Source organism: Homarus americanus, unplaced genomic scaffold (genome assembly GCF_018991925.1).
Source record: "Homarus americanus isolate GMGI-L3 unplaced genomic scaffold, GMGI_Hamer_2.0 scaffold4778, whole genome shotgun sequence".
In the NCBI taxonomy this organism is placed as follows: Eukaryota; Metazoa; Arthropoda; class Malacostraca; order Decapoda; family Nephropidae; genus Homarus; species Homarus americanus.
The window spans coordinates 1-11,953 of NW_024737012.1; the positions used below are offsets into that span (position 1 = coordinate 1).

The following is an 11,953-nucleotide window of genomic DNA, read 5'->3' on the forward strand; positions in this document are numbered from 1 at the left end:
GACACAGTTTGGCTGTGTGAGTAAAGAAGGATGTACTATAACGGGTTATTATAGTGTGACCCACATCCACACAGACACAGTTTGGCTGTGTGAGTAAAGAAGGATGTACTATAACGGGTTATTATACTGTGGCCCACATCCACACAGACACAGTTTGGCTGTGTGAGTAAAGAAGGATGTACTATAACTGGTTATTATAGTGTGGCCCACATCCACACAGACACAGTTTGGCTGTGTGAGTAAAGAAGGATGTACTATAACAGGTTATTATAGTGTGACCCACATCCACACAGACACAGTTTGGCTGTGTGAGTAAAGAAGGATGTACTATAACAGGTTATTATAGTGTGACCCACATCCACACAGACACAGTTTGGCTGTGTGAGTAAAGAAGGATGTACTATAACTGGTTATTATAGTGTGGCCCACATCCACACAGACACAGTTTGGCTGTGTGAGTAAAGAAGGATGTACTATAACGGGTTATTATAGTGTGACCCACATCCACACAGACACAGTTTGGCTGTGTGAGTAAAGAAGGATGTACTATAACGGGTTATTATGGGTTATGTATAGTGTGACCCACATCCCACAGACACAGTTTGGCTGTGTGAGTAAAGAAGGATGTACTATAATGGGTTATTATAGTGTGACCCACATCCACACAGACACAGTTTGGCTGTGTGAGTAAAGAAGGATGTACTATAACAGGTTATTATAGTGTGACCCACATCCACACAGACACAGTTTGGCTGTGTGAGTAAAGAAGGATGTACTATAACTGGTTATTATAGTATGGCCCACATCCACACAGACACAGTTTGGCTGTGTGAGTAAGAAAGGATGTACTATAACGGGTTATTATAGTGTGACCCACATCCACACAGACACAGTTTGGCTGTGTGAGTAAAGAAGGATGTACTATAACAGGTTATTATAGTGTGACCCACATCCACACAGACACAGTTTGGCTGTGTGAGTAAAGAAGGATGTACTATAACTGGTTATTATAGTGTGGCCCACATCCACACAGACACAGTTTGGCTGTGTGAGTAAAGAAGGATGTACTATAACGGGTTATTATAGTGTGACCCACATCCACACAGACACAGTTTGGCTGTGTGAGTAAAGAAGGATGTACTATAACAGGTTATTATAGTGTGACAGCTGTGCCTCCAACTCGGCCCAGCAAATACCAACTCGGATAACCAACCTTTAACTCAAACATTCTAATGTATGTTTATATCAACGACATAACATAAAACATTTATTACCTTTACCACGAGGGAGGGAGGAAGGCCCACAAATTAACATTTACTCACAAAATTAACAACAATAAACAAGACGGCCACCTTGGTTGATGTTGACCTGCTACACCTGGTCCGATTCTCTTATCTTTCAGTAACTACAAGTTTTCATTATTAATACTATAATAAAATTATTTTATTAATAAATATTACATAATATAAATAAATCATACTTTCATTATAATGTTTTATTTTTTATTAAATTACCGCTAATAGATATAATAATAATATTAAACTAAACTTAAGTCAGTGGCTGGAGAACCGAATAGCTTGACAACATTTACAATTTTACTAAAATAAATTTAAACAATAAAATTTTGTGTTTAACTATTTTAAGTTTATTTATTAATATTTTATTAATATATAACACTACAGTATATATATTCAGTTAACGAACGACTCCGTGGAACCAATTGTGTCGGTTAATGGAGGGACCACTGAAGATAATTTAGCGACCCTCCCTGGTGACAACCTTAACCTAACGTGGGTCAACACTCCACTATCCACCTATATGAACCTTCATTAATGTGGAACAAGTCCATTATAAGAACAATTCACTGGACAATACTCACGGCAGTAGGTATAACCTGTAGTATTTGATCACTAACTTGAACTATCATCATTATTGTTGTGGAATGTTCCTAAAAGTACAGTAATTATTTACCTATTATACAGTACAGCATTAATTTATGGCAAGATTGATGCCAAAAAACTATATTTAAGTATAACTTAACCCAAATATAATACCCCATTTGTTTGTAAAGTTTCCTGGCTTTTCCCTGCAGTCGACACCCCAATACTGTAGTCTATATTATTTTTAAAACGTATATGAAGGCCTTTTAAAAAATACGGGCAAAGCCTAAGTAATCTACTTAAAATATCTAATTATTTCAAAGGTCATTAACACAATTACAGTCAACCCTCGCTTTACGCGGTCCCACTTTACGCGTTTCCACGTTTACGTGGTACCCTGCCAAACACGGAATGCTCACTTTCCGCGGTGTGTGTACCCTTTTACGCGGAGAGCGTCGCGAGCAGGGTGCGCACAAGGTCGCCCAGTCATCAAAACATTACCGAATTCTTCGCACGCCACACACCACAGCCGGCCCAAGTCAGTGATAATGATAGTGAGGATATGGACTTATATGGACTTTGAGGGGTTTGACAAAGAGGCCCTGCAAGCCTCTGTGGTGGATAGTGATACAATTGAAACAAGTGACACAGGTGAGGGCCAATAATCTGCCCTCTGCCTCGGAACCAACCCCCCATCCCCGTGTGCCCAGCCATCTTTTCTTCTAATGTAAGTGTTAAAAAACCTAATATTATTGATATTTCTCTTAATTATTAATTGTGTGTGCATACCATCATAAAATTAAGATGTTATTTTTACTATCACGTAGGTATTGTGTCTGAAAAAGTGGAGTTTGGGGGTCGGCCCGGTCTCTATTTCAATTAATCCCATATGTTATGTTGTTCACTTTACGTGTTTCTCACTTTACGCAGGCCGCCGTGGGTTCAATTGACCGCGTAAAGTGAGGGTTCACTTGAATTTTTAAACGGTGATCCCAGGTCCTTAATAAAAACTAAAACCACAAAGATATACACTGTACTGTACAGTGGGGTATGCTATAACGAATGTAATTGGTTCTAGAACCTTGTTCGTTATAGCATTCGTTCGTTATAGGATTAATCCGTTCCAGGCCCCCAAATACAACCACTTAACACTGAAAAATATAATATAAAATTGTAAAAATTGTAAAAAAGTGCATAAATATGCATCTAAACCCCTGCAATAAAGCATATAATTAATACTTGTAATAAAAAACAATAAATTAGTAAAAAAAAAAAATTTAAATAATGTTCGTTGTAGGAGTTTCGTTCGTTATAGCATTCTCAATTTTATAGGTAGAACCGTTCGTTATAGGAATATTCGTAGTAGGATCCGTTCGTTATAGCATACCCCACTGTACCTTATGTTATAACAGAAAGTTTCCAATGTGGTGCAGCAAGAGACCCATTAACCAAAACAAACCTTCGTCTTGTGGCCCATATCTTACATCTTCACGTCACCTTCCTGGAATGAATAACATTTCAGCAACTAATAAATTCAATACTCTGGGCAGTAATATTATATAATATGTATACAGTACTGTACAGTATTATATTATACAGGAACTCATTAAATCTTCAAAAATTTAAATACAATATTATGGTTAAATTAAGACATTTTCATAAAACTTATTAAAGAGAATAATAAAACACTTTAGAAAATCTTACCTCGACGAATGACACGAGGAACTTCATTAACCACGATCAGCGAGGCAGCAATATGGTAGTTGTCTTAACACTACAGTAACAACCAATTGGAGCCATACACTGTAAACAAAATAACCCTGTTACTCTTTTTGTAGAAACTCAGATAATTTTTTGTTCCAACATGTTGGAGACGAAACAACCTTGTAAAGGATTGCCAACACGGTTTTATGCCGGGGCGCTCCTGCTTAACACAATTGCTCAAGGTACTGGATATTTGGACCCATATTCTGGAACAGGTGGTAATATAGACAATATTTACCTAGATTTTACCAAGTCTTTCGACAGTGTAACCCAAGAAAGGCTGAAAATCAAACTGGAAGGGTACAGAATTAGAGGAAATGTCCTAGCGTGGGTAGAAGACTTTCTACATGACCGCAAGCAGTGTGTGGCGATTCATGGCACGAAATCGTCATCCGTACCTGTCACAAGCGGGGTACCACAGGGCAGTGTATTGGGCCCGCTGTTGTTTGTTTGTTTCATAATGACATGCCTGACGTTGTACACTCCTCCATACAAATGTTGCAAATGACGCCAAATTATTTCGGGAAATCAAGAGCCAAGCAGACTGTGAAGAGCTGCAGAAGGACCACAAGTTAACTCTGGTCAACAACTTTCTTAATACCACTTACTAGTCACTAATGGATAACACCTGCTAAATTCACAAGTTATATCCCACTGCCATAAGGGTTTAATTATCTATAAACGCCGATATTGTGAAGCGTCTTGCGATTTCTCCTTTCCCAGAGAATTAAAATACCATCGAAGACATGATTTGGTTAGGTTAGGTTTGAATCCCGCCAAATTGATATTTTCCCCGAGAATTAAAACCTCACCATCGTTCACACGATTTGGTTAGGTTAGAATCCCACCAAATACAGCGACAAAATGTAAATTTCTTGTCAAAAAATAAACTGCAACTCTACAGTAAAGTTCCCAAAATGTCTCAAAAGCTAATATTTTACTACAAACAGAAATTTAGCCATAAATAAAAAGTACCACATTCTTATAACCAATTTTTTTTTACTTCAATCAAATAAAAAAATCTTTCCCAAAATAAAAATGACCCAAAATCCCACCTTGGTTAATATATAGGACTAACCTGCCATAGTGCCGATGCTGCTGTATCACCTCACGTCCGGAAAATGTCTCAAATATCACCGTATAGTAAGTTTTTCTGTTTAATATACCGGGGAAGTTAGGTTAGGTAGGTTTGTTTGGTTATGTCTGTCCTTCATAACCACAAATGTTAAGTAGCGTTTATTTAAAAAACATCCATTTACTAACATTACCACAAACAGTGGCCACTATAATATAACAATGAAAATCTGATGTTTTTATAATAGTTATCAATCCATTTTGCTCTTGGTTTAGTCCTATATAATTACCCCCACCTCAATTGGACGACACAAAGATCTTAACTACAATCAACTTTAACGATCCATGAGGCTGTAACGAGGTGGTTGTCTCCTCCATCTTAAACAGTGACAAGCAATAAATTGTATAAAAATTAGAATAATGACTGTTATTGCCGATGGCTTCAGCTACAGTGCTGGCGTGTGATGCCATTAAATCTTTCGACCCGTGACCTCGCCAGATGTAGAAGTGTTTACAGACAAGTCCTGGCTCTGCTGAGTGGAATGTCTTCGGCGGGTGGTGGTGCTGCCCGCCCCGCCATGAGACAGATCGCCCTCTCTCGTGAGGCTGATGAACACCGACTCATAATCCTGTCTGAGAATTTGTGCTGGGACAATTTACTCAGTACTGTTGTCTCTTGGAACACCATACTGATCTGCATTGACCCGCACTTGTAAGTACAGCCTAAGTGATGACATACCCCTCAGTACTGAAATATTGTTGACTAAATACCCCTACTCGTTTCTGTCTAACCTGGAGTAATAAGACAATGCAGAATGAAGCATAACTAAGATTAATAGAGTTATGAACTTTGTATCATGTCACTATGTTTAATAAATTGTAATTAAGATAAAATTGTGTGAGACTAACTCATTATGTATCAGATGGTTCACCATGTAATATTATGAACATCTCCTCTGTAGGTTTTGACCACATCAATAAATATTGAATGAGTCAAAAGGAGAGTTTCAATCATTCCCTTCGACTTGCCCGTCACCTGAACGACCTTAACCAAGGCGTTTACAGTTATGTAATATACACATATCAAATAGTGTATTGTGCATAATGAATATATTTCTGAAAATCTTTAAGAGTTGTGAGGGATAAAAGCTTCACCCATTCAACTCTCACTGCACAGTAAGTCAGTGAAGAGTTGTTGATTGAAGGAAATTGTGAATATTTAAGTTTTAATGAAGAATGGTTAGGTTAGGTTAGGTTATGTGAAGACATTCATAAGCCGGAACAAAAGCTATATACAGTATATATTTTTTATGGGTAAAAGTCCACCCGGGCACAGGTCATGACCCACAACAGGGCCTAGGGGAGGGAAGAGTAAAAATAAATTTTAAAAATATAAAATAAAAAGGTTATATTAATGTACACCGCCAGAGAAGCATCTTGTTTAAAGTGAGACAGATTGTATGGAAACACAGAAGAAGGCAGAGCATTCAACAGTGTGAGGAAAGAAGGATGTACTATAACGGGTTATTATAGTGTGACCCACATCCACACTGTGGGCAAGACACCAGCCCACGGTACACAGGATGCTACTTGTTAACAGAGGCTTTACTGTATAATTGAATCAATGTTGAGAGAAAGAAACCTAACCTAACCAAACCTAGCCGGGTTACTACGCCCAGTATTGATTCATCTTGTTTTGGTAATGAATATTGACGCCGGTCCTGGATTATGTCAACAATTGTATATAATTGTTCTTCCTCTATGAATTTCTTTGTTATCATCTAACAACACAGCTAGGTTGTAACACAGTACCATAAATCATTATAATTTGACCATAATTATAGTAATAAAAGTAACTTATGATGTACAAGGAGAGATTTATCCTCTTCCGTAAAAACTCGTCCAGTCATAGTTGCCGCCATAATCTTGTAAACATTACTCTCGATGGCGACTGGCTGCCGTAATGGTGTAGATGAAACGTGATTGGCTGGATTTTCAGTGTTTGAATCTTTGCTCGTAACTGAAGAAAATGCGGAACAGACCAGATCCGGGGTTCAAGCCGATGTTCTGAATATGGGTAATAATCCACTGGAAGAAATCTAGGCTCAAGGAATCCCGATTCGCACACCCGAGTCGAGCTCAAACCCCAGGCTCAAACTACCGTCCTGAATTTGGGTCCATTGACAGGTAGACAACTATAGACAGAGAGAAAATTAGATGGAGAAACAAAATGTACTATAAGTAATATTTCACATAGTGTGTTGTGTTACACCAGGAGGAGGGGTTAGAGGCAGCCGTTCACTACCTCCAACTATTGCTGTCTCAAGTTTGTAAGTCATAATAACTATACTGTACAATATTATATTTTCATGAATGAGTTCTGATATAATAATAATTTTTAGGGTAATTGCTTCGTTTGGTAGATAATTAGGTGACTAGGCGAGAACTACTTTGTCTGGCGCACATCACTTGTCTTTCTCGGTGGTGATGCGGCGGTACACAGCCAATCATCTCCACTCAACGCCAGTCACCAGTGTAGGTTTATGAGCCACACAGATCAGGCGGCTGCTCTCAGGTCCACAAAAAACGTCAAATTACACCATATAATAGGAAGTTCTTTCTGTTTAATATGCCGGGGGTTCTGGAAGGTTAGGTTAGGTTAGGTTAGGTTAGGTCAAGTTTATTTGGTTAGGTTGGCAAGGTCTTCTAACAATGCTTCTGCCACTTGCATTAGTTATCAAATATGGTTAGGTTAGGTTACGTCACATTTAATTTAGAAATAACCAAGTTTTAACACATTTTACATAACTGGGACAGTGTTCACTACAAAACAGTGAAATTAAAACGTTTTTAAATTTGTTTAATATTGAGCGGGTGTTAAGTGTTGCAGTAGTGGGTGTTGCTTCTGGTAACATGTGTTGGTGGTGACTCAGTGACTCAGCTGGTGTTAAGTGTTGCAGTAGTGGGTGTTGCTTCTGGTAACATGTGTTGGTGGTGACTCAGCTGGTGTTAAGTGTTGCAGTAGTGGGTGTTGCTTCTGGTAACATGTGTTGGTGGTGACTCAGTGGCTCTCAACTGGTGTTAAGTGTTGCAGTCGTGGGTGTTGCTTCTGGTAACACGTGTTGGTGGTGACTCAGTGACTCTCAGCTGGTGTTAAGTGTTGCAGTAGTGGGTGTTGCTTCTGGTAACATGTGTTGGTGGTGACTCAGCTGGTGTTAAGTGTTGCTGTAGTGGGTGTTGCTTCTGGTAACATGTGTTGGTGGTGACTCAGCTGGTGTTAAGTGTTGCAGTAGTGGGTGTTGCTTCTGGTAACATGTGTTGGTGGTGACTCAGTGACTCTCAGCGGGTGTTAAGTGTTGCAGTAGTGGGTGTTGCTTCTGGTAACATGTGTTGGTGGTGACTCAGTGACTCTCAGCTGGTGTTAAGTGTTGCAGTAGTGGGTGTTGCTTCTGGTAACATGTGTTGGTGGTGACTCAGTGACTCTCAGCTGGTGTTAAGTGTTGCAGTAGTGGGTGTTGCTTCTGGTAACATGTGTTGGTGGTGACTCAGTGACTCTCAGCTGGTGTTAGTGTTGCAGTAGTGGGTGTTGCTTCTGGTAACATGTGTTGGTGGTGACTCAGCTGGTGTTAAGTGTTGCAGTAGTGGGTGTTGCTTCTGGTAACATGTGTTGGTGGTGACTCAGCTGGTGTTGCTTCTGGTAACATGTGTTGGTGGTGACTCTCCATCAAGTAAGGCCGCTGGCTGACTGAGTCTGTTTTAACAACAACAGTAGTGACACTGTCCCTACACTCTCCATGTGCACCAATAATGATCAAACAACTGGTGGTAGTGACACACATTACCCAGCAACAGACAGTACTGTACAACAGACAGTACTGTACTAGACAGGTAACACGTCTTACTAAAGTACCACGGTTCACCTTGGCTATATATAAGTTAATAAACAACTCACAGTGACGTAGTGAAGTATTAAATCCTCCAAGTTTGTATTTTAATTAACACATTTTGGTCGACTTAATGTTTACAAGTGAGGCGATGAACACTGTTAATAACTTACCACGAACAACTCAACTTTACCTAATATAATAATATAAACTAACATCACATAGTTTAAACAATTATTATTTACTTAATATTATCTGAAAAACAAACTTTACTCTACTACTGATACACTTTTAAATAATTGTATTACTTCTACTTATTATTGTATTATAAACTGGATACTAGGTAATAATAAACTATCAACAAGTAGTTATCGCGACACTAAGTAATAAACTATCATCAGGTAGTTATAGTAACACTGAGTAATAATTAACTATCATCAGGTAGTTATGTTAGGTTTAATTAGTTAGTTGAAGTTAAGCAATAAATAAGCTAGTTCGCGGTAATATTATAACACTGATCAGCTCCCATCCACCCCTCCCCCCAGTACCAAGGAAAGTACTTTATATACTTTCTTTGGCCGATAATTTTACATATATATTCATTAGTCTCTGTTACGGTACATCTCGGCTATGAAAATTAGTGCTATGAGTTTAAATTAATTTGCCAAGGTTGACTTTTATAAATGAATCAGTGTTTGAGCTGTACTGCCAAGAGGATAAAAGTAAATATTCTTTTATTATTTCATAACTTGATCTGTGTATTATTTTATTGTTTTATGCTCCTATATTGGGTGATAAAAGTGTTTGTATTATACAGTTATTTATTTTTTTACTTTCTTCTACATAAAACATAAATGGGGTCTGCCCGTTTCGTCACCACTGCTCTACCCGTTTCGTCACCGCGTTCATTCCCATCATTATATATATGAAAGTAACTGTTGCTTGGGATAGAAAATAATAACAAACACAAAGATAATTTACTAAAGACTAAAATAAAACCTAAAACATTGTTAATATGCCTACAATCATCTCACTGCTCGATGGTTTATGTGCTGGTGCTAAATCACCTTTATTTTTTTCTGTATTTTGTTTATTTACCAAAGGTTTTAATCGTTTTTTTTATTAAATAATTAATGTTCATGTATAATAACACAATACTTCTTGAGTCGTCTGTATACATGTGTCATATTGAGTCAACTAACTTCCTGTAGAGAGGATGTACTTTATCATCCAAAGTTTCAGTGCCAGGAGAGTTGTTCCTCACTTATGATGACGTCTTCTGTTCAGGGGGAGGGATGAGCTCAGGTGTCCGGAAAGAAAGTCACAATTGGGGTTAGAAAAAGTCAGGGATATAAACACATCTTTTAAACAGCCTAAATAATGTTAAGTTAGGTTAAGGTTTGTGACTTTTTTCCTACATTCAGGGATGATGACACATCATGGTGTACTGCGCACATCATTGTCATTCCTAAAAACCCCATTTAATTCATATTACGCTATATAACATTCAAATCCACCGCTTGTAGAACCTCAGAAAACGGGAAACATTGATAAAGGACAACTCACCTACTCAGTGTTCCTAGACCATGTGTTGTATTGTACCCAGGTACAGTTATATCATATTAATTGTATGTATTCATAGCATTAAGGAGAACTCAGGGTATCCATAAGATGAATGTTTAAGTCCAGTTGAGCCGGACTAGTGTACTGTAAGACTAAGTGTGGATCAGGGTTTGAAGGTCATACTATTTACGTCTGTGAGCGTGTAGCGAACATAACTTCCACAGATATCATATGAAAATACATGAGAACCATGATCTGGAAAAAGGATAAATGCATCAGAACTATGTGAGGTGTTGGAAGTGACCCAGAAACTATACTTGAAAGGAAATATCTTGTATGCGTCGGTATGAACTTAATACACCTCGTATCCTCACGTGACATATACCCACGACAGGTACAGTGATCAGAGAATCTTATGTCTGTGTTCAAATAATGAAATGTGTGAGAGGAGGATCCCTCATTACAGTTTTAAGTGAAGTTGATACACCCCCGCCATGAACATTCAGCCTTTGTTTTAAGGCGCGTCATGTACCCGCCTCGGGTGTGCCGCGTTGATATTATAACCCAATGAATTTACCCACGAACTAGCAAACCAAGACCTTACCTTAGTGGGGAATTTAGGATTAAAATATGTGTTTATAAGGCATGAGTGACAATATACTGGAAAGTGTTCAGGTGAGAACCGTAAGAAATAAAAGTAAAAATTGAAGATTGGAAACTGTAGGCCTACGGTGTGAGGAGCGGCGGGGCACTGCCCTCAGTACCCTCCGTTCTACCGTCACCTCAGGTCAGTGTCCTATCGGGCTATATCCCGCCCTATAATTAAGGTTTATATAGAAGTTATTACAGTTTAAAGCTTTGCCTGATACATAAGTGTAATAGTAATGTGTTAGGGGGTGTGATAACCGCCCGTCAGGCATTATTTCTCAGTTCCCTCCGTTCTACCGTCACCTCAGGTTCCATGCCGTCGGAGTGCCTTGCTGCCCGGCAGCCATTATCCCTATGAGCGTCCCAACAGGTGGTGACTACTCCTAGCTATGCCAATCCACTGTGAATCTGTGGATTTCCAGCACACCACTCCAAATGAGTAGTAACAAATAAGGAGACCGTGAGAAACTCTGCGGTCGTCACTTGGAGCGACCTATAATACCAGGCGTAGAAATAGTGCTGGTATGTCTCTGGGTGAAGCCCTCATCTTTACCCACCGAGGGCGGTGTGCGGACGAGGTGCCTGTTGTGTATACCTGAAAGTTACAAGGAGTCCCATACTTGCAGGTATGGAGTGTAACATGTGTGTTGAGATGGTGCTACTATGTATGATAACCGACGGCGCTATATTCCATACAGGTGGAGCAGTCTGATGTGTTAAGGGATAGTGTAAGAAGGAATGACCGAGGTAAGGTGGTCACAGATTGTTATGCAATAAGTATGTGGATGACACACCATTAATGTAAGACGTCTGGTGCCCATCTGGGTAACCAACATTTTCGTTGTTCTTCTGAGGAACTTAATTCATTTGTATGTTTTTTACCAGTATGCTTTATAAGGAATAAATTAATTAAGACATGTTATGGTTTCACCCTTCTTTCCCCTTATCGATCTGGTCAATGGAAAACCTAACCCAATGCCTAGTCCACTCTGCACGCTACCTAACGAGCTACATGCTGTCCAGAGAGGGTCTGGTGGCAGCGACCCTTAGAAATTAAGATTAGAGTTAAGTATTTACCCTTAGTATGAGTGACCCCAGTCTGGCAGTATAATGGAGAACCAGATCATTGTGCTCACTCAG

At 39.0% G+C, this 11,953-nt stretch overlaps 1 long non-coding RNA gene across 1 annotated transcript; it reads right to left on the reverse strand.

Annotated features, from left to right (window-relative positions):
• Positions 1 to 3,191: 3,191 nt before the first annotated feature.
• LOC121872510 lies at positions 3,192 to 8,807 on the reverse strand. The gene is made up of 3 exons (XR_006090112.1): positions 8,671 to 8,807; positions 3,585 to 3,683; positions 3,192 to 3,381 (listed from the first exon to the last, which is right to left on the reverse strand). It is a non-coding gene; the product is annotated as an uncharacterized LOC121872510 (long non-coding RNA).
• Between the last annotated feature and the right edge of the window lie 3,146 nt (positions 8,808 to 11,953).